Source organism: Dama dama, chromosome 28 (genome assembly GCF_033118175.1).
Source record: "Dama dama isolate Ldn47 chromosome 28, ASM3311817v1, whole genome shotgun sequence".
NCBI classification, from domain to species: Eukaryota; Metazoa; Chordata; class Mammalia; order Artiodactyla; family Cervidae; genus Dama; species Dama dama.
Window position 1 is genome coordinate 51,080,667 of NC_083708.1, and position 27,628 is coordinate 51,108,294.

A 27,628-nucleotide genomic window follows, 5' to 3' on the forward strand; every position below is an offset into this window, starting at 1 on the left:
TCTCTTGACCTTTCTCAGACCTAGGCAGATGACGAAACCTGGCAATGCATATTCCAGTCCATGGTTTTAATGGTTAGTTCAGAGATGGGCAGAGGATCTAAGCGAGCGCAGGGAGACTCATTCCTTGGCTTGCTTCCTTGTTAATGAGACCAATTGCTAAGGAGGTGGGAGGAGGAGAAAAGCCTGGGGCTGTAGGTTTAGGCCCTGATTAGAGAAGATAAAACCAGTGCAATGAAAGCACAACCATGATATGAAGAGAAATGAAGTCCCAACACTCTTTGAACTCCTGGAGAAAAAAGACAAGGGATTCTAAAACCCATTTTTTTTTTTTTTTTTTTGCCAGTTCTACTCTTGGGATTTCAACCTCCTTCAATGTAGGCTTTCAAAAATCAGTTTGATTTGGGTACCTATTACATCTAACTATCCTGACAAAACAAGACTTGATCATGAAATCAGCATAACTTCACTCTTGCTCACTACTAACCTCCTCTCTCATCTTATCCTTTGGTCTGACAGCACCCTGTCTCCTGCTTTTATGAAGACCAAAACTCGTTTCCTCTCCATCTGCCCAGAAAGTTTCCTCCAACCTTTTGTGTATTACAAGTTCACATGTGCTTGTTTCACAACTGCTGGTGGCAGGAGGGGAAGAAATGAGGTCCAGTCTCAGGCAACTGATTCCAGTGCCTTGGTGTGAATTAGAAAATACCTCTCCCCCAGAGTCTCCCCTTGCCCCTATTCTTTGCAGACTAGGCTGGATCTTAATCTTGAATTGCCTGCCCGCGGCCACCTCAGCCAGAGGACACTGCAGGGTACAAGTGACACAAACCCTGGGCTCAGGCCTCACAGTTTGAAGCAGCAGCAAGAGTTGGAGCCAAGAGGTGGAAAACAAGCGCTCTGCTGCCCACACCCACTGTTTCTGGGGTCGCTGCCTGGGGCATTGAGAGCTGCTGATGCTGTGGCTCTGGGCATCCCCACGCTGCGCACGTTCCATTTTGCTCTTAGCAGTGATCACAAATGTGGGTGAGACCTGGGAAAACAGTATCACTTGTCACTTGAAAGCAGCATCGCCAGAATCATTTCGATCTTAAGGAGATGTCTTTTCTGAGGGGCCTGCCAAGAATTCAGTTGGGTGATCTTTACAGCCAGTCTTTGCTGTAAAGCGAAAAAGCCAGTGGTTCAAGAAGTCCAGTGGGAGGCCACCTGGCCAGTGACTATTGGACGAAACAGCGCACATAGGAAAGCAGGGCATTTAGCAAGTCTCTCATGCCTCACAGTAGTGGCACCTTCAGGGGCCAGTCTAGGGGCCCCCGAAATGTTTAGTAATTTCAGCCTCCTGCGCGCCCAGGGCTGGGGTGAGACTCTCATCGCTCTGCTGGAGACAGAGGAAGAAAAAGCAGGCAACACAGGACGAAACGCAATTCCAACGGGCAGTCGCCAGCGGCGCGCATGGGCTTTGGGGGCGTAGGTGTGCGCGGCGCCGCGGAGGGGGCGGGAAGACAGGACCCCAAAAAACGATGGGAGCGGTTCGGAGAACGGGTGAAGTTCCAACACGGTCGTGGGGCGCCAGCCAACGGCGGGGGCAGCCGGCCGGTGCCGGGCCCCAGCACTTGCCCTATTTCTGCCCAGGCGGAGCGGCTAGCGGACCCGGCGGAGAGCGGGGGCGGCCGTCGGCGCCTCGGCGGGTCCTCCCGCCTTCCCCTGCCCCCTCCCCCGGCCGCCGGCCTAAAACGCGGCGGGCGCCTTTAAGACGGAGCTCGGTTACCCCGGGGGCGGGAGCCCCTCGGCGGGGCGCTAGGCGGCGGCGCTCTCCGCGATGCTCCTCACTGTCTGCTCCCGCTCCCGCCGCGGCCGCCGCCACCCTCGCCGCCGCCTCCTCCTCCGCCTCGAAGCGTCGTTTTCTGCAGCCGGGGGCAGAAGTGCCATGTCAGGAAAGTTCCGGGAGGGACTGGCTGGGGCCATGCTCCCGGGGCTCTCCCGCAGGCGCCCGCGCGCAGCGCTCCGTACGAGGTGAGGCGCGGCGGCCCCGGCCCCCCGGGGGCAGGTAGCCGTCCGCGGGCAGCGCTTCGATTCGCCGCGGTGGGAAGGGCTGTGGGGTCGGGCGGAGTGTGAGGCGGGGGACGAGGTCGGTGAGACCGAAGTTGTGCCGGAGGAGCTTGGGTTTTCGGGAAGGTTTTTACAGCTGGACTCGAGGGGTTTCGGCAGCCGGCGCCACTCGCTGGGGGCCCGGCCCGGACTCGGTGGCCCCGGGCCCCGCCTCGCCTCCCCTCCCGACGCCCCCTGCCCCGGCCCCTGCCCGCCCGAGCCGTGAGGCCTTCGAGGAGAGCGCTCGGCTGCAGGTCGGCACCCGGCGCCGGGTTTGTCTCTGCCCGGCTCTCCCCTCGAGACGCTGCGAAGTGCTGGGAGTGAGAGGAAGGGGATGGAATCCTCCTGAACTTTTACACTGCGGGCTCCTCACTCCTTAGGGATGCAGTCCACCTGGTTTGCCCGAGTCGGAGGACTCCTTCCAGCTCCAGCAGTTCGGAGAGATCGCCTTTTACATGTGGGTGAGCTCTCGGCGCTGTGGTCCGTCTCTCAGCCTTGATCGGGCTTCAGCATTGCATAGATTTTAGTCCTCATTTCTCCGCCCCTTTTGGGAAAAAAAAATTTTTTTAAAAAAATCCTGGAGGATTAGGGTGCCAAAATAAACAAGCAAACAAAACGACAAAACCCAACAATGCATTTTTATGAAATTTACCCCCAAGGCTGACTGAAATGTTCCAAGTGATCTTTTTAGTCCTCATGAAACATTTAGTCTTGATCTTAACACTTAGGAAAGGCAGGTATCCCTGTAGTAGGAAGCAGTATTTTTTCTTTTTTTTTTTGGTGGTGAGATGAGGTTTTAAGCATGTTTTGTTAAAGAAGGATTTTCTGTTTATTGGTGAATTTGGTTTTCATTATATCTTTTTAAGATAAATTAATATATTAATATAATTATATATTATAATTAAATATAATTAAGAAGACTCCAACTAATTTTAGGAGTAGTATTTCTAAGAATCTTAAGTAAAACCTCGTATTTCTTGCATAATCCTTCTTGCTTCAGGCAATTTGACTCTTGGGTAAGGTATGTAATAGATGTAATTATGTGATGAAACCTAATATATAAGTTCATTTACTGCCCAAATGGCTAAGTTTTCTTTTTCCATGTATCCTGTGGGTAAAGGAAGTCCGTTTTCTCACATTGCCAGTTCTCTCCCTGTTTCTGTCTTCACTCACGTTCTGTAAATCCCGTGCCACATGCAGATCACCGGTGCTGATGGCAAGCCCCTATGCTTTGTGAAGTGTCAAATAGCCAGATTTTAGTGATGTAATTGATTATATCCAGATTATTTTGAAAAATAATAGGATGTGGAAGCTTTAAAGAAAAGTGTCATGAAGTATTTTAAATTCTCAGGTAAATGCTTTACATGTAACTTGTGTGTGGAAAAATGTGCTATGGAAATAGACAGGGGGTATGGTAGGAGACAACTTACTTGTAGTGGGGAAGTTTTGAAAGAAAATCATTCTAGAATAAACTTTAATATGATAGTTTTTTTGTTGGGGATATAGATTTTCATTTCTGAGCACAGTTTTGTCACTCTGCTGTCAAATATGTTAAAACCTTAAAAAAAGAACTCTTCTTCTCAAGCATTTTCTGAAAATTTGTAGCAAACTGAGCATTCTTGGAAAAAATTTGCTTAGAAAAAGTGACATACTTAAAACCCACACTGCAGTTACTATTTTGCCTTAAGTTTTCTGGACTCCAGGCAAGAAAATACTGCATTCAGAAAGAATTGGGGATTCTAAGGTGGATGTGACTTATTTCCTAGAACTGTGTGAATTAATATTAGTACCTTGAGATTTGGTATAAGATTTATTTGATTGAGATGATGATTTTGTGAATAATTCTTTTTGAAACTAAACATATATTCACATATGTATCACATATACATATCACAAAATTCATATCTTTCTGTAGATGTGGGTATTCATATATTTCTGTATCTCTGTATATCTATAAGAGGGTAAACTGTTCAGGGACTCAGTAATACTCCTGCACTAAGAATAGCAGATCTAAAAGATCAGAAACTGAACATGTTTCTTGCTAGGGCTTGTCACTGACTTTAGCAATTTCATCAGTATCAGATAAGTTAAAAGATACTGTGTTTTCCAGCACGTTCTTGTTCTCACACCAGGCTTGAGCCAGGGAGCCATATTCCAGTGGTCTTAATTCCATATTTTTAAAATGGACTGAGTTATCATACAATTGGTTGATTGAATCAGGCTTTTCTTAAGCTTCAGTAATTTATCTTCAGTAGAGGAATCCTGGCAAAATTTAGCTTGTCAATATAGCGTTTTCTTCTTCTAATTACTTTCAAGCATTCCCTGTTGGTCTGGGACTTGGAGAGTAGACCTCAATGGCATGGGAGATAAACCTTGGGTCAGTTTTGGTGCTCTCGTTTGTGAAATGATACCTTGAGTATTTGATATGAGAGAGATACCCATTTTTACCTGGGAAAATAATACATTTGATACAGAGCTCCAATCTCAGTAAGCAAAACCTTGGAATATTTCTTATCATGTTCCACAGTTGAAGCTGCTGCATCTCAGCATATGTATGAAAATTAGAAATGAAATTATTTTTTAGACATTTTTTTCATTTGCTGGGCATTTACCAGGAATAAGTTTATATTTGCTGCAAATGTCCTTTACTTTGTTGCTTGTGGCAATTTTTTCTTTTTCCTTATTTTTTTTTGCTACTGTGATGTGTATCAGAGAAGGCAATGGCAACCCACTCCAGTACTCTTGCCTGGGAAATCCCATGGACGGAGGAGCCTGGTAGGCTACAGTCTCTGGGGTCGTGAAGAGTTAGACACGACTGAGTGACTTCACTTTCACTTTTCACTGTCATGCACTGGAGGAGGAAATGGCAACCCACTCCAGTGTTCTAGCCTGGAGAATCCCAGGGACGGGAGCCTGGTGGGTGCCGTCTATGGGGTTGCATAGAGTCGGACACGACCGCCGTGACTCAGCAGCAGCGATGTGTATATTTAGAATGAGCTCTTAGTGTTTACTTGAAATGGACAGTGCTGTGTTTCACAGAGTTTATTTTGTGTCTTTTCAGCTTAAAAAATAACATTTGAAATGTTTGACTACACGTGTGAGATCACAGACTTTCAGAATGATGGGATCTTGTTCCATTACAGTTTCAGTTTCCTGGGAATTCTCTGTTTAAGGTCAGACACGGCCCTGATTTGAACTGGATGATCCACAGAATAGGTACTTTTGCAACCACAAAATGTGGAGAACATTCCAAATAATTTGCAGTGTGGGTAGCCCAACATGCTTTAGTGTTTAGTTGGCTTAAGGCAGTGTGCCATGCTTGTAAAAAATGGTTTTTGAAGCTGACAGCAAGCTGTTTCACTCTTTGATTTTGACACTTAGGATAAAGTGCCTTTTAGCCTCTGTGCCAGTAAATGTGGACAGAATTGGTATTATTAATAAAAGTACTTTTGTCTCCATTTCTGTATAGTAGATTCAGAAAACTCAAGCATGAAATAGCTTAATATACTGGGAAGCTTATTCATGTTCATTCAGAATGTAATGAAGGTTTGAGAAGGTTGGATTTTAACAGAGCTTTCAAGTCCTGGGCAAAAGAGTGTATATTTGCAGTTAGGAGGATCATCTAGTGGTCACTCTATTGAAATTAATAATGACACTATTATTAACAGTATTTCCTTTGAGTGATAAACCTCCCAGGCCCAACTTTGATTAAAAACATCCCCACTGTGCCAGTCACCTAGCATATATATTAATTGATTCTTAATCATTTGAAACCCTCATATGTCATTGTAGTCATAAGCTTTAGGTACCTTTGGTTTTTGACTGAAGCCTCTTGATTAACTTCTTTTCTATCAGTTGATGGAGCCCAGTCTACATCATTAAAGCTGCTTTTTTTTTTTTTTTCTTTTGGGCTGTGCTGGATCTTCTATTAGTAGTTGCAGTAGGTAGGTTTCATTGCCTTGGGGCAAGTGGGATCTTAATTCCCAGACCAGGGATTGAATCTGCGTCCCCTTTATTAGAAGAGGGATTCTTAATCACTGGACCACCAGGGAAGCCCCTTCATTAAAGCATTTTAAAATACATTACACAATTTTTTTTTTTTTTAAAACATGAAAATGTCTAAGGATTTGCTTTGGGGAGGGAGTGCAGAAGTGACATGATTCGATTCTGTATTTAGCTCTTACCTTCCAAAGGAAGGTGTTTTCAGCTCTTCCTTTTTTTTTTTTTAAGCAAAAACAAATGCAGAGGTGATTTTAGAGAAAGAACATTTGCAGGCATTTAAAGATACTTGAAGTTTCAATCAAAATAAGGGTTTCAGCTTAGAGTTACCTAAGAATAAGTTAACGTGTGTACCAGGTGTTCATTACGGTTTCTGGCTGAGAGTGTCTGCTGCTGATCTAAGTTGGGATCCTGGGAAGCTATAGATTCGAAGAGAGTTGAAATGAAAAGGGGCTAATTCCAGGCATAGCATCTATTGCCTTCCAGAACAAAAAATATTTGCCTGAGTGTGTACTTCTAATAAAATCAACTTGCCATCCTTTTAGCTTATTTTTTCCATTTCCTCCAGGCTATAAATGAAATATGGTGTCTTCATTTTTGATTAACCTTCCATTTCTAAAGTTTCACACTGTTCAGCACTAGCTTTTAAGACTCTGAGCTTGTTCCCAGCACTTTCCAAATGTTTTCCCTTCTTTTTTATTGAGTTCTTTAATGATACAGTATGAGTTTTGAATTGAAGTTTCCTCCATTTTCCTTAATAGGCCTTGGTTGAATTTACTTCTACTTAAAAGTGCAGTGATGTTAGTCACTTCTCATTTTTTGTGTCTGTATTTCATGTATAGTTGCTCCTGTAAGGTTTCAAAACTTTATTCGTATGCATGAAAAATTTAGAAAATCCAGGCAGGCCAAAAAAGGAAAAGAAGCATTACGCCTATTAACATTATATATATATTTTATGTGCATAAAGAAAAAACTTTCATTTTCTTAAAATGATACTTTACTTACTATTTTGTTTCTTTTAAACTTTCATACAAAGATGAATCATGTCCCATATCATAGAATCATCTTCTGTAACATGTTTTTTGAATACTAAATAGTATTTTGTTCTGTGGCTGTATCATATTTCATTGGAGATATGCTATAATATCAAGCAGTTTTTCCTTTTTTAAAATTGCTGATATATAGCAGTAAATATCTTAAAGCCTAGTTTTTGTATATATTTATGGTTATTCCCTTTGAGTAAAACCCTAGAAGTAGAATTTTGGGATAGGGATAAAGGGCACTGATGTTTTTCATTGACCTCAAGGCATTTTATTAGTCCCGATATAAAATCTGTAGAGTTCATCATAGCTTTCCTTGATTACCTTCTACGGCCTTTTTGTTTAGTATAATATGAAAGACTCAAGTCAGATTGCATTTGAACTCAGACCTGACTGACTAGGGCTTTATCCAAAGTAAATAATGCTAGGTATAATATTTACAAAAACTCAGCTATAAGGTTCAGCCTCAACACCAAACCATCCAATAGTGCCCAGTTATAGCTATAAATGCTATTTCCACCTAAACAGGAATAGCAGTTGATAGCGTGCCCTGAGAGTTCTCTCTTATTCTTAAAAAAAAGTTTTAAAAACATATTTGTTTGACCATGCTAGGTCTTAGCTGTGGCATGCAGCATCTTCACTCTTCATTGCACCACGTGGGATTTAGTTCTCTGACTAGGGATCGAACTCAGGTCCCCTATGTTGGGGGCACAGATTTTTAGCCACTGCACCACCAAAGACGTCCCTCTCTTCACTTTCAGTCTCCTTACTATGTTACCATCTGAACTCCTGGCCATGTACACTGATATATCCATAGTTGCTGTATGGTAGAGTAATTAAATATTGTTTCCTATGTAGCCATCTCTAAGATTTAATGATTCTATTTTCTGCCCTTTGCTGCCAACAGCTAGACTCTTAATGTCCTCTGTGTGTTTATAGCTCTATATCTGTATTTTATTTATTTATCTCTTTCTTGCTCCCTGTCAGTAATACAGAACTTCATCATAGCCGGAAATTACCTTTTGAAATCAGATAAGTGTCCCTCTGACTACCACAAAAACATAGTCACTCCTGGGAACAATCTAAAGGATATAAAATGGGCAAAAGCTAAGAAAAGGACTTGTGTGAAAAACTCACGGATTGATAGTTTAATGTAGAGAGAAATTCTCTTCTTCATTTTTATGACTCAAGTTATCTTTAGCTGTCAGACATGACCCTAATGATGGCAGAATGGCGTTTGTATTTTCATGTACATTTTTTATTTTTAGAATTTAGTTCTGGCTGTAAAAAGGAAACAGAAAATACACACACACACACACACACACACACTCCCAAACATGTTTTCTGGGTCAGCTGTTCTTTTTTCCGACAGTGTCTCCTCTCCTGTGTGGAGACCGTGTCCTTCCCTCCTCTTTCTAAGTCCCGCCGAGCGTCTCTGTCCCCTTTTTAGTGCTAGTTGTTTGGTTGTGTCCAACTCTTTGCGGCTGCACGGACTGTAGCCCGCCAGGCTCTGTGACCCCACGGACTGTAGCCCGCCAGGCTCCTCTGTCCATGGGATTCTCCAGGCAAGAATACTGGAGTGGGTTGCCATTTCCTTCTCCAGGGGATCTTCCTAACCCAGGTCTCCAGCATTGCAGGCAGTTTCTTTACCTCCTGGTTGCTTACCTGTTTTAGCATTTCAGAATAAATTTTTTGTTTAGATGAGTTATTGTTAGGTATTGTTATTATACTCAACTTTTCCCTTTAACTCTTTGTGGTATAGATATGTGGATGCATCTTTGGTTGTAATGAACAGTTATTAATAAAAAATAAAAGAGTTTGAGAACCTCAGCATTTATATTTCTTAGTACTCAGTTGCTGTGGGTTAGCTATAAAAACTTAGATACAGTGGCAAAGTGAAGTCAAATACAAAAACGACTGGAAAAAAAAAAAAAAAACCACTGCAGTAATAAACATGATTACCCTTGGGTAATTATTTCATTCATCAGATCATAAAACTAAGCTTTTAGTATTTTCTGTGTTCCTTTTATGATATAACTTTTCTTTTGCATTCCAAGTTTTAAAATCTTTTCATCCTACTAATTTCTTTCGTCTTGCATAAGGACTCAGCAGAATAGAAATGATCTCTGAGGCTTGTATAACAGAATCTCATTCTGGTGAGGTCTTTGCTCTTACCTGGATTCTAGGTTGGAATACAATTTTAGGAAAAGATCCTTCAGGTAATTTTTTTTTTAAGTGAATAGACAGGGAAGACTCACATGAAAAGCCTCATTGCATAACATAAAGCATCCATTTGCTTTGTGGCCCTTGTAGAAAGGAAATTTTCTGTTTGTCTAATACAAACTTGAGACTTGGAGTGATCACTGCATTGAATGCTGTCCCTCCCAGTGTCTATGTTAAATTCTTATTCTGTTCAGTTCCAACATAATCAGTATTCTGCATATAAGAGGAACTTTCACATTTGTTTCATTAGCCATCAGATAAACTCTATATTTGCACCATTCTAGGGCAATGGTTCTTGCCATTACGAAATCTGTATTGAGTTCACCTGCATGGCACAGCTGTAAAGAATCCGCCTGCCAATACAGGAGAAGTAAGAGACATGGGTTCAATCCCTGGGTTGGGAAGATCCCCAGGAGTAGGAAATGGCAACCCACTCCAGTATTCTTGCCTGAAAAACTCCATGGACAGAGGAGCCTGGTGGGCTACAGTCTATGGGGTTGCAGAGTCGAACATAACTGAGCACACATGTGCATGTGCATACTCATACACATATGCACACTCATACACCACTTTCAAATATCACTGTCATAGGCCACATCTGGGAGAAGAAATCCAACGAGAACCAGGCATGAGTGAAGTATAATAAAACCGGAAGAACTCCACACAAGTATAGACAGTGATGCTTACACAGCAGTATTTAGTGTTTTTTTTTCCTCACTTTTTTGTTTAAGAGGAAATCTAGGAATTGTAATTCTCATGATTACGTGTACAGTTGACTTTGGGTAAGTGAATTCCCTATGGTTCCTTGGTCTTAACTCCCGTGTGTCAGTTGAATCAACACTTTGTGAACTTGAAAAGCTTTACTGATGCTTTGGTGTTCGAGTGGTGGGCCAGAGGACTTAGAATTGGGGTGCTACCAGTGGGGAACCCAGCAACAGATAGCGTCACCACCAAACCCCAAATTCATTCTCCCTTGTGATTTTGTGATGCACGAAGAGGAATTGTTCTTTCATGTTTAGAATACTGCTATTTTATCAACTTTATTATTTTATTTCTAAAGGTTCAAAGTGAGCATTCTAGATTTTCTTTAAAGATGTTCTTTGCTAAGGCATGATTTTTTTGGTAGGGAGGGAGCATAGTAGGTGTTGGGAGGGGATTTGCAGTACTTTGAATTTAGAATAACAATTATGTAACCATTTTTACTTAGATCAATGCTTCCCTGTTGTTGGACACACAGCAAACTTGATTGAAAATTAAAATTTAGAAATAATAGAAATGGAAATAAAGTTGTATTAAAGGAGATAACTATTTTATTCATGAACTCCTTCCTTTATTCATGAAAGAATTTAGTGGAGAATCCTTTGGCTATCGAGGTTTCAAGAAACATTTTCTGGAATTTAAAATTATTTGTGAACAATTTGGTTTTAGAAGACTTTTTGAGGACCACATGCATTTAGTAAAATTTTATTCTTGTAGTGAAATCTTCCTGCTTTTAGTCTTCATTTATTTTCTTTTACTTCTTACCCTGTTACCTACTTTATCCCACCCTTCAAAATAAGTAAAGTGGAATAAAAAATTAACTATAACTTCAAAATCAAAATATATAGGCATATCTCAGAAATATTGCAGACTTGGTTCTAGACTGCTGCAATTAAGTGAATATTATTAATATAGTAAATCAAGTCATGGGATTTTTGGTTAGCCAGTGCATATAAAAGTTATGTTTATGCTATACTGTCGTCTGTTAAGTGTACAATAGCATGATGTCTAAAAAACAATGTGCTTAACTTAATTAAAAAATACTCTATTGCTAAAAAATGTTAACCATCATCTGAGCCTTCAGTGAGTCAGAGTAGTAGCACCAAAGGTCACTGATCACAGATCACCATAATGAATATACATGATAATATATATAATTATATAAGTAAAAGAATGGAAATATTGCAAAAATTACCAAAACGTGGCAGACATGAAGTGAGCAGATACTGTTGGAAAAATGGCAGTAGTAGATAGACTTCCTTCAATTTGTAAAAGATGCAATATCTGCAAAGCACAATAAAGCAAAGTAAAGCAAGGTAGGCATAGGAGACCCGGGTCCGATCCCTGGGTTGGAAAGATCCCCTGGAGGAGGGCATGGCAACCCACTCCAGTGTTCTTGCCTGGAGAATCCTATGGACAGAGGAGCCTGGCGGGCTACAGTCCATGGGGTCTCAAAGAGTCAGAAAGGTCTGAAGCGACTTAGCACACACACACAGGCCTGTACTAGTCTTCAGCCAAGTACTTTTGCATTTGTGCTAGTATGTAATATCATACTATCAAAGGACATAACATTAGAGAATGTTGGAAGAAAATATGGACAAATAAATGAGAAGTTATATTTTCTCTGTTTTCTACTCTTGGGGCACCCTCATCTTACAGCACAGGCAACAAGGTATAATCCTGTGGTTACTTTGTTTTTGTTTGTTTGTTTTGTTTTTGTCTGTTTGGTATGAGTCAGTGTTCTCCAGAGAAATAGAACCGATATGAGGTATATTTGATTTATTACAAGGAGTTGGTTCACGTGATTATGGAGACTGAGAAGTCCCATGGTTGGCCACCTACAGGCTGGAGATACCAGAAGGCTGATGGTGTAGTTCTGAGCGCCTGAGGGATGCTGGTGTAAGTACCAGTTGAAGGGAGATGCTTGAAGTCCCAGCTCCAACAAGCAGAGTTCGAATCCCCGCTTCTCAACCTTTTTGATTTATTCAGGCCTTCAATGGATTGAGTGATATCTACTCACTGTGGGGAGGGCAGTGTGCTTTCCTCAATCTAATAATCCAAATTCCAGTTTAATCTGGAGCAGCACCACAGACGCCCCCAGAAATAATGTTTAATCCAGGTGCCCTGTGTCCTAGTGAGGTTAACATATAAAGCTAACCATCACACTGAGTCTTCCCACTAGACCTGGGAGTCACGTGAGATGAGATATACCTGTTGTTTTTCATTGTATGCTGTACTTCATCAGAAACTGGTGGACAGCAGATGCTTAATAATGATTTGTTCAAGGACGGGAATGAATGTAAAGAGTATATGTTAAGTTGAAAAGTATATGTCAAAGATTTGTAACATGAACAGCATGCTGAAAGGCTGAGTATCAGGTGGATGTTAAGATGTGCAAGTGAGATAATTTTAGTTGGTATATGATGATTCTGTTGACTTTTCCTTTGTCTTTATTTGGTGGCCACTTCAAATATTAAAACTAAAGTCTTCATAGATTTTTGAGCTCCAAGAATTTGAAGTATGACCTTTAGATTTTTCAGAGTCTTCCCAAGTTAAACAAATTACTTTGATCATGTCAGTGAATCAAGGTCAAAAGAGAATTGCCATTATCTCTGAGGATGAGTCAGCTTTGCTCTTCAGTGATCCTATTTTGAAATGGCATGCCAAGAGCAGAATGATCTTTTGCTCTGTGTTGTTTCTCTTGCACTGTTTTCCAGCTTCCCACTTAGGAAAATGTTTAGTAACTCCATATTTTCCCTCACATTGATTATTGGAATTTGCTAGGTAATAATTATGTTCATAGGGCCAAGGGACCAAGGATTTTAGCATCTTTTTAAAGTTATACATAAAAGTGAGATTGATACTTTTGAACTGTGGTGTTGGAGAAGGCTGTTGAGAGTCCCTTGGACTGCAAGGAGATCAAACCAACCCATCCTAAAGGAAATCAGTCCTGACTATTCATTGGAAGGACTGATGCTAAAGCTGAAGCCCCAGTACTTTGGCCACCTGATGTGAAAAGCTGACTCATTGGAAAAGACCCTGATGCTGGGAAAGATTGAAGACAGGAGAAGAAGGGGACAACAGAGGATGAGATGGTTGGATGGCATCACCAACTCGATGGACATGAGTTTGAGCAAGCTCTGGGAGTTGGTGATGGACAGGGAAGCCTGGAGTGCTGCAGTTCCATGGGGTTGCAAAGAGTCACACATGACTGAGTGACTGAACTGAACTGATAAAAGTAAGATATAGATTAATGTTTGATTATTAGATATACAAGTATATACTCAAGAGGTTATTTGAAGTATCTGGTGATATTAAGGTGTTCCAGATCCACATTCTGTGACATTTCTATTATACCATCAGAGAAGTTGGTCTAATTGATGCCAAAGTGGGTGGGATACTAAGGTGGTGGGGATAGGGAATCTTAAAACTCTGTCTTATACCAAGAGATGATGCTTGGAGGAGACCGTAGCGTAAGTGTAAAGAGGAGACCATAGTGTAAGTGTATATGTCCCCTATTTGTTTTTGATAGCATGTCCATGAATCTCCAACAAGTAGCACACTGCCTGGCACATGGTCGATGCCCCAAACATTTTTGTTGAATTGACTTGGCTGCATCTCAGGGGTAGTCATAGTCAGCAACAAAAAGTGGTGTTCTGAAAAACAAGAAAGCCACACTGTAGTTGCATCTGGAGGTGGAGGAGTAAACTGGGCATGGTGGTAGTGGACTGTTTCTGGGTGTAGGAAGGAATATACAGACTTCCACCAGATTTGAAGCAATGACAGGAAAACTGTATCTCTTTTGTTCTGAAAAGAGACTTTGAGGTCACTTCTCTGAAATAAATGAGGCAGAAGCTGGAGTGAAGACGGTCAGAGGAAGAGAACCAAAGGTATTGTGTCAAAATCACAGTGTAGAATCTTGAGGTGAAAAACACGTTTAAGTTCAGTTTGCGTGACATACGGTTGACTTTCCTGGTGGCTCAGGTGGTAAGAAATCTGCCTGAAATGCAGGAGACCTGGGTTCGATCACTGGGTAGGGAAGATCCCCTGGAGAAGGGAATGGCAACCCACTCCAGTATTCTTTCCTGGGAAATTCCATGGACAGAGGAGCTTGGTGGGCTACAGTCCGATGGGGTCAGAAAGAGTCAGACACGACTGAGCGACTAACACTTTAACATACGGAAAATAGTCATTTCCGAGGGTGAGGGAGAGAATGCTCCGTGTCACTGAAGTGCTGGTGTTGGGGAGAACGTGGTTTTCCTTTCTGAGTAGGACTCCTGGCTTGCAAGTACTGGGAGCCGACTCTGTGCTGCCACTTTACATGTGCCGTTTCATTTAACAAGGCCCCACTGCAGCCTTAGCAACTCAGGTACCCCTTGGTCGTCTTTCTGAGGAGGACCTGAAAGGATGAGAGAGTAAGTAACCTGCCCAGTGACGCACGGCAAATGAACAGTAACCAGGCACTGTGAGCCCTGCTGAGCTGGGCACAGTGGGCGTCCGGAAGAAGGACTCGAAAGTACTCAATAAAAACTTATTTTTACCCTGAGTTTTGATTCCCTCCAAAGGACATGCCAGAATCACATGTTGTTCAGAGAAGTGGAGAAGAGAGTAGCCGCATTTTTAGAAGAAATATTTATGATGGTGGAAACATTTAGTTTTAATTAGATAACATAAGGCCTTGGAAACTTTTGTTGTGCCATGTGACTATTAAAGAAAAATTAAATGTCTAATCATCATATAGATAGTTGTGTAGGGTCAGATGGGTTATAGAAACAGTTTTCAAAAGTGGAGTGGCAAGCTGAGCTGTACCCAGAAATTCAGGTAACTGTGAAGCTGGATGAAAAAAATAAAGCTTTTGTGGAACAGCCTGAAAGCAAACAATAATTAGCAGCTTTTTAAAATTTCATTGATTCCCAAGAGATGTTTTTGGGAACCAGAAAAGTGATCTAGAGAGTAATGTGAAAAGATAGGCACTGTTTTTTTAAATTAGTAGGTAATATTGGAAGAAATGTGGGGTGCTTTTAAAAGTAGTGATGATAGATTACCATATTTAAGCTTTGCACATTGAAGGATAACAAAATTCTGTTCTTCTCATGTTTCTTATGCCCTTTACTGATCAGAGTACATTTCTTGCATAATAACAGCACACTTGAGCAAAGGATGAGGGACATTCTAAAAACTGTTACTTTTTATTGATGTATAGATTTACACTGTTGGTGTATTGATTTACAATGTTGTGTTAATTTCTGCTGTACAGAAGAGTGGTTCAGTTATACATATATATACATTCTTTTCATGTGTTTTCCATTATAGTTTATCAAGGGATATTGACTATAATTCCTTGTGCTATACAGTAGAACCTTGCTGTTTATCCATCCTACGTATAATAGTTTGCATCTGCTAACCTCAAACTCTCCATCCATCCCTACGCTGCCGCCCCCCTCCTCCTTGGCAACCACAAGTATGTTCTCTGTGTGTCTGTTTATATTTCATAAATAAGTTCATTTGAATAATATTTTAGATTCTACGTATAGTGATATCCTATAGTATTTGTCTTTTTCTGATTCGCTTCACTTAGATGATCATCTCTAGGTCCTTTCATGTTGCTGCAAATTGCATTATTTCATTCTTTTTTATGGCCTAGTAGTATTCCATTGTATATATGTATCACATCTTCTATATCCATTCCTCTGTTGATGGACATTTAGATTGTTTTCATGCCTTGACTACTTTGAATAGTACTATTATGAACATATGGGTGCATGTGTGTTTTTGAATTAGACTTTTGTCCAGGTATTTGCCCAGCAGTGGGATTGCTGGGTCATATGGCAATTCTATTTGGAGCTTTTTGAGGAGCCTCTGTACTGTTTTCTGTAGTGGCTACACCAACTTACATTCCCACCAACAATGTAGGAACATTCCTGAAGGATAAGGAACATTTGAATAACTCTTCTTGTCACCATTTTCCAAATTTTTAAACACTGTCTTCTGTTCTACCCATGAACAGTAGGCATGCTGAGACAGGCAGGCGAATGCTTATTTTGCTTCCTTACTGTCAACACATAAGGAGTAGAGTTTTTTTTTAAAGGAATGTCTCACCATTAAACAGAAATGATAATGTTTGTATTTCATGTATTTATAATACACGAAAATATTCTTTAAGGAAAAATCTTGAATGTAAGAAAACTACTCATTTTATGAGATTTAGAAAATAAAGAAGAGTAAAAACAAGTGTAAATCACTGGTATCACCGATGCTCTTGTTGGTCAGAAACAGCTGTTCATATTTTGATATTTCCTTCTAATTCCTTTTAAGAACTTAAAAAATATATCAAGAGCATACAGTATATATGGTTTCATAGTCTGTTTTCTTTACTCAATCTGCTCACATATTTTCTTGTATCTTTATTAAACACTGTTCAAATACAGCTTTAATGGCTACATAGCATTCTGTTATATAAATTGCATAATTAACTCAATCTGTTTCCTTAATGTGAACCTTTAGATTAGTTTCATTTTACGCTGTACATGAATTTTTAACAGCCTTATTATATTTAACGTATCATAAAATTCAGCAATTTCAAGTATATAGTTGTTTACTGGTGTTTGATAATTTTACCAAGTGGTGCAACTGTTATCCTAATCAGCTTTAGAACATTTTCTCCCCCACCCAGTGAGATTCCTCATGTCCATTTATAGTTAATTCTTCATCCTATCCCTAGTTCAAGGTGACCACTGATCTACTTTCTGTCTCTCTGATTGTCTTTTCTAAGCATTTCATCTAAGTGGAATTATGCAATACGTGGTTTCTTGTGACTGATTTCTTTTGCTTACCAAATTTTTAAGGTTCATCCATGACATAGCATGTATCAATACATTATTACTTCTTATAGCTGGACATATTTCATTGTAGGGATATACAGGCACACCTTGTTTTATTGTATTTCACTCTATTAAACTTCACACATTGTGTTTTTTACTGTTTTTTTTTTTAAATAAATTGAAGGTGTGTGGCAATGCTGTGTTATCCACTTTTTGGCCATAAAGTATCTTTTAGTTAATATATATACATTGTGTTTTAGACATAATGCTCTTGCACAGTTAATAGGCTACCCTATAGTGTAAACATAACTTTTATATGCGCTAGGAAACCAGAAAATTTGTGTGACTCTCTTTCCTGTGATACTTGCTAAAATTTATTTTGGTAGTCTGGAACCAAACTCACAGTATCTCTGGGGTATGCCTCTAATGCATTCTATGTATCCATTCACCAGTTGATAGACATCTAGGTTGTTCCTAGCTTTGTGCTATAAAGAATAATAATGCTGTGACCATCAATGTGCAGATCTTTGTGTAGACACACATTTTTGTTTCTCTTGGGTCAATACTTAAAAGTGGAATTGCTGAGTTCTGTAGGAGTGTTATTTTTTTAACTATTTGAGAAACTGCCAAACTGTTTTCCAAAGTTGTTCCATAGTTTTACATTCCTACTAGGAATATATAAGGGTTCTTATTTATCCAAATCCTAACATTTGTTGTTGTCTGTCTTATTTATTACAGCCATTCTAGTGGGTGTGAAATATCTTATTGTGGTTTTTAATATGTATTTTCCTAATGGGCAATGGTGTTGAACATTTTTTCATGTGCTTATTAGGTATTTTTAGATCTTCTTTGTTGTAATATTCTATTCATATTTTTGTCCAATTATCAATTTAGTTTAAATGCTATTAAGTTGTAAGTGTTCTTTGCAAATTCTAGGTACAGGTCTTTTATTTGATATGTTTTTTGCAAATACTTTGAGTGTGTTGCTTGGTATTTAAAATCCTTAATTATGTCATCTGAAATGCAAAAAATTGAATTTTTATGAAGTCCACGTTGTTAATTTATTCTTTTGGTGTCATGTATATGAATTCTTTGCCTAACCCAAGGTCTGGAAGATTTTATATATATCTCATTACTTAAACTTTTAAAGGGCATTTAAAAATACTTCTAAAGAATGGATCCTGAGAAGTACAAGTTTTAGAAACTTTTAGCAGTTAGCCTTTTGTATTTGCAGTTTCCGCATCTATAGATTCAATGATCTGTGGATTGAAAAGAACTAAAAAAAATTTCAGGAAGTTCCAAAGAGCAAAACTTGAATTTGTATGCACTTTCAACTACTTATAAAGCATTTATATTGTGTTAGGTATCATTATAAGTATAAGATATAAGTAATTGAGAGGTGATTTAAAATATATGGGAGGATGTGCATATCTTAATTGCAAATACTGTGCCATTTTATATAGAGGAGTTGAGCATTTGCAGATTTTGGTATCCATGGGGTTCCTGGAACCAATTCCACACAGATCCTGAGAGATGACTACATGTATTTTTAAAATTTTTGTTTATTTATTTATTTATTTTTGCCTGTGCTGGGTCTTCATTGCAACATGTAGGCTTTCTCTAGTTGTAGTGAGTGGGGGCTACTCTCTACTTGTGGTGCGGGGGCTTCTCATTGCAGTGTGGATGACTGTACATTTTTAATAAAGTTTTTTTGAAGTATTACATACAACAGGAAGATAGACAAGTCATAAGGGCAAAGCTCAGTGAAATTTGAAAAAATAAATCCATGTATGTAACTCCCACAAGAATCAAGAGAAAATGTTGCTGGCTTCTCAGGAACCTCTCAGAACTTCCTATAAACCGCTTCCCAGTTATTACTTGTACTCTTCCCCAAAGTTAATCAACGGTTCAGTTCAGTTCAGTCGCTCAGTCATGTCCGACTCTTTGCCCTCAATCTTTCCCAGCATCAGGGTCTTTTCCAATTAGGCAGCTGTTCACATCAGGTGGCCAAAGTACTGGAGTTTCAGCTTCAGCATCAGTTCTTCCAATGAACACCCAGGACTGATCTCCTTCAGGATGGACTGGTTGGATCTCCTTGCAGTCCAAGCGACTCTCAAGAGTCTTCTCCAACAGCACAGTTCAAAAGCATCAATTCTTCGGCACTCAGCTTTCTTCACAGTCCAACTCTCACATCCATACACGACTACTGGAGAAACCATAGCCTTGACTAGATGGACCTTTGTTGCCAAAGTAATGCCTCTGCTTTTTAATATGCTATCTAGGTTGGTCATAATTTTCCTTCCAAGGAGTAAGCGTCTTTTAATTTCATGGCTGCAGTCACCATCTGCAGTGATTTTGGAGCCCCCCAAAATAAAGTCAGCCACTGTTTCCACTGTTTCCCCATCTATCTGCCATGAAGTGATGGGACCAGATGCCATGATCTTGGTTTTCTGAATGTTGAGCTTTAAGCCAACTATTTCACTCTCCTCTTTCACTTTCATCAAGAGGCTCTTTAGTTCTTCTTCAGTGGTTAGTAACACCATAAATTAATTTTGCCTGTTTTGAATTTTATTTAAATGGAATAATATTGTGTATACATTTTTGTGTCTTTTGCTTAATATTTTATTGATGCGATTCATTGATGTGGTTTGTTGCAGTAGTCTGCTCATTTTCATGGCTGTATAGTATTTCATTTATGAATACATCACATTTATTTATCAGTTCTTCTATTGATGTTCTGTTTTTGGATATTTTTAATAATGCTGCTAGCAAAGTACTTGTACTTGATTTTTGGTGCATACATGTGAGCTTTTCTGTTTAGTGTATACTCAAGGGTGGGGTTGCTAGGTTATGGAAGCAGGCCTAACTACAAACTTACCATAAATGGCAAGCTGTTTTCTATAGCCAGTTACATTCTATCCCAGCATCAGTGTATGAAAGTTTTGTTTGTACCACATCCTGACCAAAACTTGCTGATTTTCTGTCTTTTTAATTTTAGCCATTCTGTTAGATTTGTGTCTTGCTGTGGTTTTCATTTGCATTTTTCTGATGAGTAATGAGGAAGAGCACAGTTACTTTGTGTGTGTGTGTGTGAGTGTGTGGCTATTTGGATATCTTCCTTTGTGAAGTTTCTGTTCCAATTCTTTTGCTCATCTTTCAACTGGGTTTATTTATTTTTTTGATATATTTGTCCATATGAGTCCTTTGTCAGTTATGTGACTGCAAGTGTTTTCTGTTTTTTGGCTTACCTTTACTTTCTTTGGGTCATCTTTTCCGTCTTTCTTTTATAGCTAGTGCTTTTGGGGTCTTGTTTGTGTTTTAAAAATAAACTTGATATGGAGACTTCCTTAAGATTAAGAAACTTACACTTGAGCTGATTAGAAGCTGGTGTTTGGTGTTATGCGCACTCCCCAGTTTCCTGTCCATGCCTCTTCCAGGGGTGAAGTCCTTCAGAAGTCTTTTCTCCCGCCCTCCCCGGCCCTGAGCACAGCCTCCAGCCCCTTGAGACTGATACAGACTCTGTTCTAAGTTTCTCGCCTCCCAGCTCTCTTACTCAACTTTAAGCTTCTCAACTCTTTTTAAGCTTTTCAGCTGCCAGTTTTCAGGCTCTCAGCTTCTTGCTGCCTTGAGAAAACCTCTGAGCTGGCATTTTAGAATTGGCCCATGCCTCCAGGGAAAAAGGATCTTTGAGTGCTGAGGTATCTCACTTTTACATACTTGCTTCTCTATAACATCTAGGCCTCTCAAGTTATCCCTCCTTTGGTAGCTCTTAGATGACTTCAAAGAGGTTTAAAAAAAAGTATTCAGGCTCTTTTGCTTGTTTTGATTGGTGCATTGGTCTGCCACAGCTTGTTTTTCTTTGCCAGGACAGGAAGCCTCTAGGAGTTTTTTTTTTTAAATTGAAGTATAGTTGATTTACAATGTTGTGCCAACCTAGAAATGTTTTTTTAAGGCTGTTGATAAGCTTGTTGAATTATGGTAAGGCTACATTTCCATTGATGGAGTATTACTTTGTCAGAATTATTTTCATCTTTTTTAAACATCTGAAAATTTGCTAAGCAAAAAAAAAAAACTTGTAATTTTTATTTAAATTTTTCTTTTTATTTTTATTCTAATGAGACTGAACATTATTTCAAAAAAAATGATTGTTCTTTTGCATCTTCCATTTATGATTTACCTATTAATCGCCATGGTTTTTCATTGATTTTTAAGAACTATGTAATGATGCTTATATTAATAAATAAGAATTTGTGAATTTGAAGCTAAGGAACTGTTACCTTAGTAAATTTAAAAATAATTGGCATTTCCCTTGGTCTTTATAATTTTCCCAGACTTCTGAAGGCAGGGGTTGTGTTTCCTCTTCTGTGTTCTTTCCTGGTATCTGGTAAGTGGAATAGTCCAGGTTATCATGAAGCAGATTGCATTAAAAAATAATGCAGAGATAGGATTAAGAAGCTCTTGAAGATTGTTGCCTATGTTCACTGTGACAATTTTCTTTGGTTATTGATTTATGTTATTTCATTTAGGAGCATGGCCTCAAGTCTTATTCCATTTTTGAGTCATTATCTTCTCTCTTGTATTGCTTCACATCACTAATGTAGGATCAAACTCTCCTTTGTGCTCTCCGTCCCGCATTTATTAGGGACAAATATCTGCTTCATAAATCTCCGTAAATGTAAAAGAGGAATTATGTCTCACCTTCCTCACATGAAACTGAATTAATGTCATTCCTAGAAGTAGCATATAAATGCTGAATGGCAACCTTGCCAGTTGCATTTTAAAGGGGTTTAAGCATAAGACAGTTTTAGACTGACTTCAGAGTTCTAAAGCATGCATATAAAAGTTTTAAAAATCTAAAGCATTTTTCATTCACACTGTAACCCAGTGTTTGGATTTTAAGAAATCATCCAGACAGTTTAATTTTTACTCACATTATGAGAATAGTGTCTGAGGATGAGGGATAGTGGAATTTTCCTTATCCTATTAGGCATACTTTGTCTCTCTTATGATGGAAATATAATTTGACTCCCAGAAATGTTCTTGTTTTAGTCACTGCCCTACCTTCTTTTTTTGGTCATTTCATCAAGTCTGCGTAAACTATAATATTTGCTCTCATGCTGCTGCCTCTGGCCCTTGGGGAATGGTATTCTGAAGAAAAATTTGAGTCTGTGGGGAAGACTGGTGTAAAAATAAAATCCTCAAGGTATCAGACCTAGGATGTGGGCCAGATCTAGGGACAGCATTTTTAACGCTGCAGATTGCTGTATTAAAGAGAACAAACGAACCTCTTTCTTCTCCAGGTGATGAGGGGGCCAGTGAAGCATTTTGAAAAGAGTAGGGACTTTGGATCCAGACTGCCCTGGATTCCGATTCTAGCTGTCCCACCAGCTAGAGACAAGTCACACTCTGAGCCTCGGTTTTCTTGTCTTCATTTGTCAGGAATAGTAACAATATATGTGAAAGTCTGGTACATGGTGGGTGTTTAAGAAATGGGAGATATGGTTACATTTTTAAATTTTCTCTGTTATTCTGATATAAGACTTTTTCCCCTCCCTTCATGATAATGATTCATGGACTAGAGCCAGGTTACCTGGGTGCTAATCCTAGGTCTGCAGATTTTTCACCGTGTGACCTTGGGAAAGCTACCTACTTTGTAGTTCAGCCTCCTCATCTGTGCACAAGGATGGTTTTGATGCCCACCTCCTAAATTTGTTACAGATACTAATATTTGTAAAGTACCAGAATAGTGTCTGGCTAATATGTAAGTACTAGGTAAGAATTTTAAATACTAGGTATATAAAAATAAACACTCAAAACTGACATGAATTGGTTATTAGTATTAATAGAAGCAATAGGATAGGGTTAGGTCTGGGGCACCATTGTTGTGTGATAAGTGGTCGCCCGCAGGTAAGAGAAGGAGACTCACAGGAGTTTGGTGAGATAGAAGTTGGCAATACTGAAGCTGTCCCAAGTTCAGATGGCTGCTCTTCATCAGTAGGAACATCAGAATGGTGGAGGTGTTTGCGTTTAGCTCATTCTAATGAAAATCTGCAGAGAAATGTCACAAGAATGGTTTCTGCTGTGTTCTCCACTGTTAGGAAAGAGACCTAAAGGAATGGGAACATGACTCAGGCAGAAAATACTTCCATGCAACACTCAGCTGACATTGGCACTCCACAATGCCAGATAGCATCTCCTTTTGTTGGTAAATACATGTATATTTGTATGTATATAAATAGCATGTTCCATGTATAAAGTTGGTGGTTGAACAAATCTCAGGATTATTTTCTGAGTACCATTGAATGTCATACTCATAAAATATTTTTTTTCATTTGCTTTGAATTAACATAAATAATACCAGCATTGTCTTTTTTGTTGAATTTTTATAATAATTTTCCTTTATATCCTACATTTCAGGTAGTGTGAGTCATCACCTAAGGCTTTGTTTTAATACGAGTTGAGTTATCTGGTGGACTCATATAGAAGTTTATATGTCGCCATCCTTCACCGTTCACCCTTACGTTAAAAAAAAAAAACAAAAAACAAAACCTGTAGGTACTGCTCAGAGAGACATCAAAGAATTTAAAAGACATGTTAAAGGTGAAACAAACTTGTAGGGGAGACCCAAGAATGTGTCCATGTCTCTAAAATGAGATATGGAATGCTTTTTCTGGCAGAGTGATCTTTCTCTCCATCTCAAACATTAGAGTTTTTGTTGTTGTTTGTTTAAAGAGAAAGAATGAAAGCAGATGGGTTCCGTAAATTTCTTAGCGTCAACACTGAGGCTACTTTAATGACTGGGAGTTTTTGGAAAGTTCACCGCTTCTTGTTTTCTGCAGATTTCCATTGCCCTTAGTACATGTTTTAAGTTAAGATTCACAGAATTGTCTATTTGCAGTAAATGGAAGAGGAAAAATGAAAGCTAGGCTGTGATCCGCATGTGCACTGTTTTTCTTTTACCTGCACACCCACCCTGTAGATAGAACAGCTTAGCGTTCTACCCCCAGTCGAAAACCAGAGACTTCTTTTCTCAAGAAATCAAAGTGCCTGCCTGGGAGAGAATGGACTTGATTAAGGGAGTGCATATGCCCCAGTTTAGCCCTTATCTTCTTTCTTCATCCCTGCTCACCCTGAAATAAAGCCTGTCTTTTGTTAAGTCTAACGTTTCCCTAATTTCCCTACACAGACTTCCCTGCCTGCTGCCTTATACATAGAAGAGACTCTCAAAAAAGCAGAGGCAACCCACACCAGCTCTAGAGGAAAAAGCTACTCTCTCTTTTATTCAAAAATATCTACCAGATATATGACAAGAAACAAAAGAGTGATAAAACAAACAGAAAATTGTCCTTGGAAGAGACAGACTAATTAAGGAACAGAAGAAAATATATGAAAACTTTAGGGAAATTTCAGGAAAATGACATCTGGAAAATAACAGGATGCATTAAAATAGCAACATCAAAGAGTAAGGAAGAACTCTTGAAAACTAGGCGTTGTTTGCTGAAATTAAAATAATTAAATGGAAATCTTGAAAGTGAATATGAGAAATTTCCTATAACAGTGCAAAAAGAGAGGCCCAAAACTTAAAGGCAAAGAGACAGGCTCAGTCAAGTTGGTCTAATATCTGAATACTTGAAATTCCAGAAGACACAGCCGAGTAAATGAAGAGTTGAAAATATCAAATGAATAATAGAAGCCTCTCTTGTGCTCTGGGAAATAATCCAAATCTTTGGACTGACAAGTTCTGAGGACCCAGCAAAATGGATGAAGGCAATATTCTTGTGAAATTTAAGAACACTAAGTAAAAAGAAAAGATCCTAGAGAGATCCTTTTAGAGAGACATCTAGAGAGAAAAGGGAGATTGTCAAGTCACCATTAATCTTTGAACACTTCTGTGCTTTCTGGTCCAGTAATGTACTTCAGCCTCTGCCCATACTGTTCCTACCCTAGACCTGGAGTCAACTGTTTTTCTAAGACGCTGTGGTTTCTTTTACTGGTGAATGTGTTTAGGAACCAAGATACTCTGGGCATTCATTGTATCTGTAGTATTGTAGCCTCTAGAGTTTTTCAGTAGATAGAGCTGGGTGGGGAGGTGATAAATGTATACATGCTTTATCCCATGATACAAACAAAATAGTTTTACCAGATACCAATATCACTACTAATAGTAAATAAGCTAAGTAAAGTTCAGAGTTATTTTTGCAAATTTTCTTTGTCCTTAGGATATAAGGTGTTCTAAGGGCTTACAGTCGAGTGCTGTGTTCAGAGATAAATTCTTTCTTCAGTGCAACTATCAATTTGATAATAGGTTTAAGTTAATTTATTTTTTATTAATTAAATCTTGAGGGCTTACATTTTTGTCCCATTAATATTACTTTTTGAATATGTAAAATATTTAAGTGGTTCAGTTGTCCAAACTATATTAAAAAATATACTCAGAGAAGCATCACTAATATCTCTGTCTTTTTCATCTGAATACTCCCCAGCTCCCTGTTTTTGGTCTATATTATTTTCAAAAATAAATGAATAAATGCGTATATTTATGTTTGTCCTTCTTTATTTCACAGAGCAACACATTATATGTACTCTTATATTTTGCTTTATTTAGTTTATAATGTATTTGGAAATCACTGTTAGTTGTTCGAAATCTTCAGTCTAAACAAGTTCATAGTATTCCATTCTGTGGGTGAGTAAATTTATTTACTCAGTCTCTTAGGTGAGCAGTTAGGTTGTTTGCAGTATTTTGCTCTTATAATCACTACTGCAGTGAGTAATTTTTGCATACATTGCTTTGTGTTTCTTCAGGGTAAATTCTTGGAATTGAGCTTGCTAGGGCAAAAGGTAAATGTATATATAGTTTTGTTTGCTAATTTCCCCTTCAAATAGGCTGTATCATTTTGCACTCCCATCAATAATATGTGGAATTGACTGCAGATTTACCAATGTTGGATATTTAAAATTTTTTGCCAGCCTCATATGTAGGTGATAGTATCTCTGAGGGCTTGCTGTTTGCCTTTTCCTTTAGTGAGAGTGAAGGTGAGCCTCTCAGATGTTTGAGGGCTGTTTGTGTCCTTTCTTGTGAACTGTCAGTGCCTTTTCCTTTTTTTTTGACTTAATGTAGGTACTCCTTTTATAAACTTTCTTATTAATGTGTAACATATTTATAGAACAACATACACAAATATTAAGTGTCTTGTTGTAGTTCAGTCACTCAGCTGTGTCTGACTCTTTGCAACCCCATGGACCGCAGCACATCAGGCATCCCTGTCCTTCACTATTTCCCAGAGTTTGCTCAAACTCATGTCCATTGAGTCGGTGATGCTGTCCAACCATCTCGTCCTCTGTTGTCCCCTGATCTTTCTCAGCATCAGGGTCTTTTACAATGAGTCCGTTCTTCACATCAGGTGGCCAAACTATTGGAACGTCAGCTTCAGCATCAGTCCTTCCAGTGAATATTCAGGATTGATTTCCTTTAGGATTAACTGGTTTGATCTCTTTTCTATCCAAGGGACTTTCAAAAGTCTTCTCCAGCACCACAGTTCGAAGGCATCAGTTATTTGGCACTCAGGCTTTTTTATTGTCCAGCTCTCATATCCATACATGACTACTGGAAAAACCATAGCTTTGACTGTACGGACCTTTGTTGGCATAGTAATGTCTCTGCTTTTTAATATGCTGTCTAGGTTGGCCATAGCTTATCTTCCAAGGAGCAAGCATCTTTTAATTTCATGGCTGAAGTCACCATCTGCAGTGGTTTTGGAGCCCAAGAAAATGAAGTCTGTTGCTATTTCCATTGTTTCCCATCTAATTGCCATGAAGTGATGGAACCTGATGCCATGAGCATCATTTTTTGAATGTTGAGTTTTAAGCTGGTTTTTTTACACTTCTTTCATCTTCATCAAAAGCCTCTTTAGCCCCTCTTCACTTTCTGCCAATGGAGTGGTATCATCTGAATATATGAGATTGTTGATATTTCTCCCAGCAGTCTTGGTTACAGCTTGTGCTTCATCCAGCCCAGCATCTCGCATGATGTACTCTGCATAGATGTTAAATAAGCAGGGTCACAATGTACAGCCTCGAGGTACTCCTTTCCCAATTTTGAACCAGTCCATTGTTCCACGTCCAGTTTTAACTGTTGCTTCTTGACCTGCATACAGATTTCTCAAGAGGCAGGTCAGGTGGTCTGGTATTCCCATCTCTTTAAATAAGAGTTTTCCACAGTTTGCTGTAATCCACACAGTCAAAGGCTTTAGCATAGTCAGTGAAGCAAAAGTAGATGTTTTCCTGGAATTCTCTTGCTTTTTTGATGATCCGATGGATGTTGGCAATTTGAACTCTGATTCTGGATTTGAATGATATAATTATCTTCTCTCTGTTTATAGCTTGGGTTTTCACTCTCAGTGATGATTTTTGATGACCATAGGTTGTTAATTTTTAATGAAATATTATTTAACCATATTTTCCCTGAGGGTAATATCTTTTGGTCTAATACATGTTTGCTTACCTAAAGTCCTGATATTATTCTCCAACGTTGTCTTCTAGACCTTCCATATTTAGGGCTAAGATTGCATCTGAAGTTGATTTGTGCATGTGCTGTGAGTTAGGGGTCAAGGCTTATTTCTTCCTTATGGATATCTGATTGATTCAGCACCATTTATTGAAGCACTCTTCCTTCCCCCACTGAATTGCAGTGACATGTTTGTCGTA

The 27,628-nt window shown here is 39.1% G+C and overlaps 1 protein-coding gene across 3 annotated transcripts in view; it reads left to right on the forward strand.

Moving 5' to 3' along the window:
- Positions 1-1,785: 1,785 nt before the first annotated feature.
- Positions 1,786-27,628, forward strand: part of GPR63 (G protein-coupled receptor 63) — a 63,290-nt gene continuing 37,447 nt past the window's right edge. The window contains exons 1-2 of one of the 3 annotated variants that reach the window (XR_009690983.1): positions 1,786-2,007; positions 24,111-27,040. The gene's annotated coding sequence lies outside the window, so the exon portion shown is untranslated. Of the gene's footprint in view, positions 2,008-2,462; positions 2,540-24,110; positions 27,041-27,628 lie in introns of those variants that run through there. The other 2 variants (XM_061131954.1, XM_061131953.1) reach the window with 2 other exon arrangements.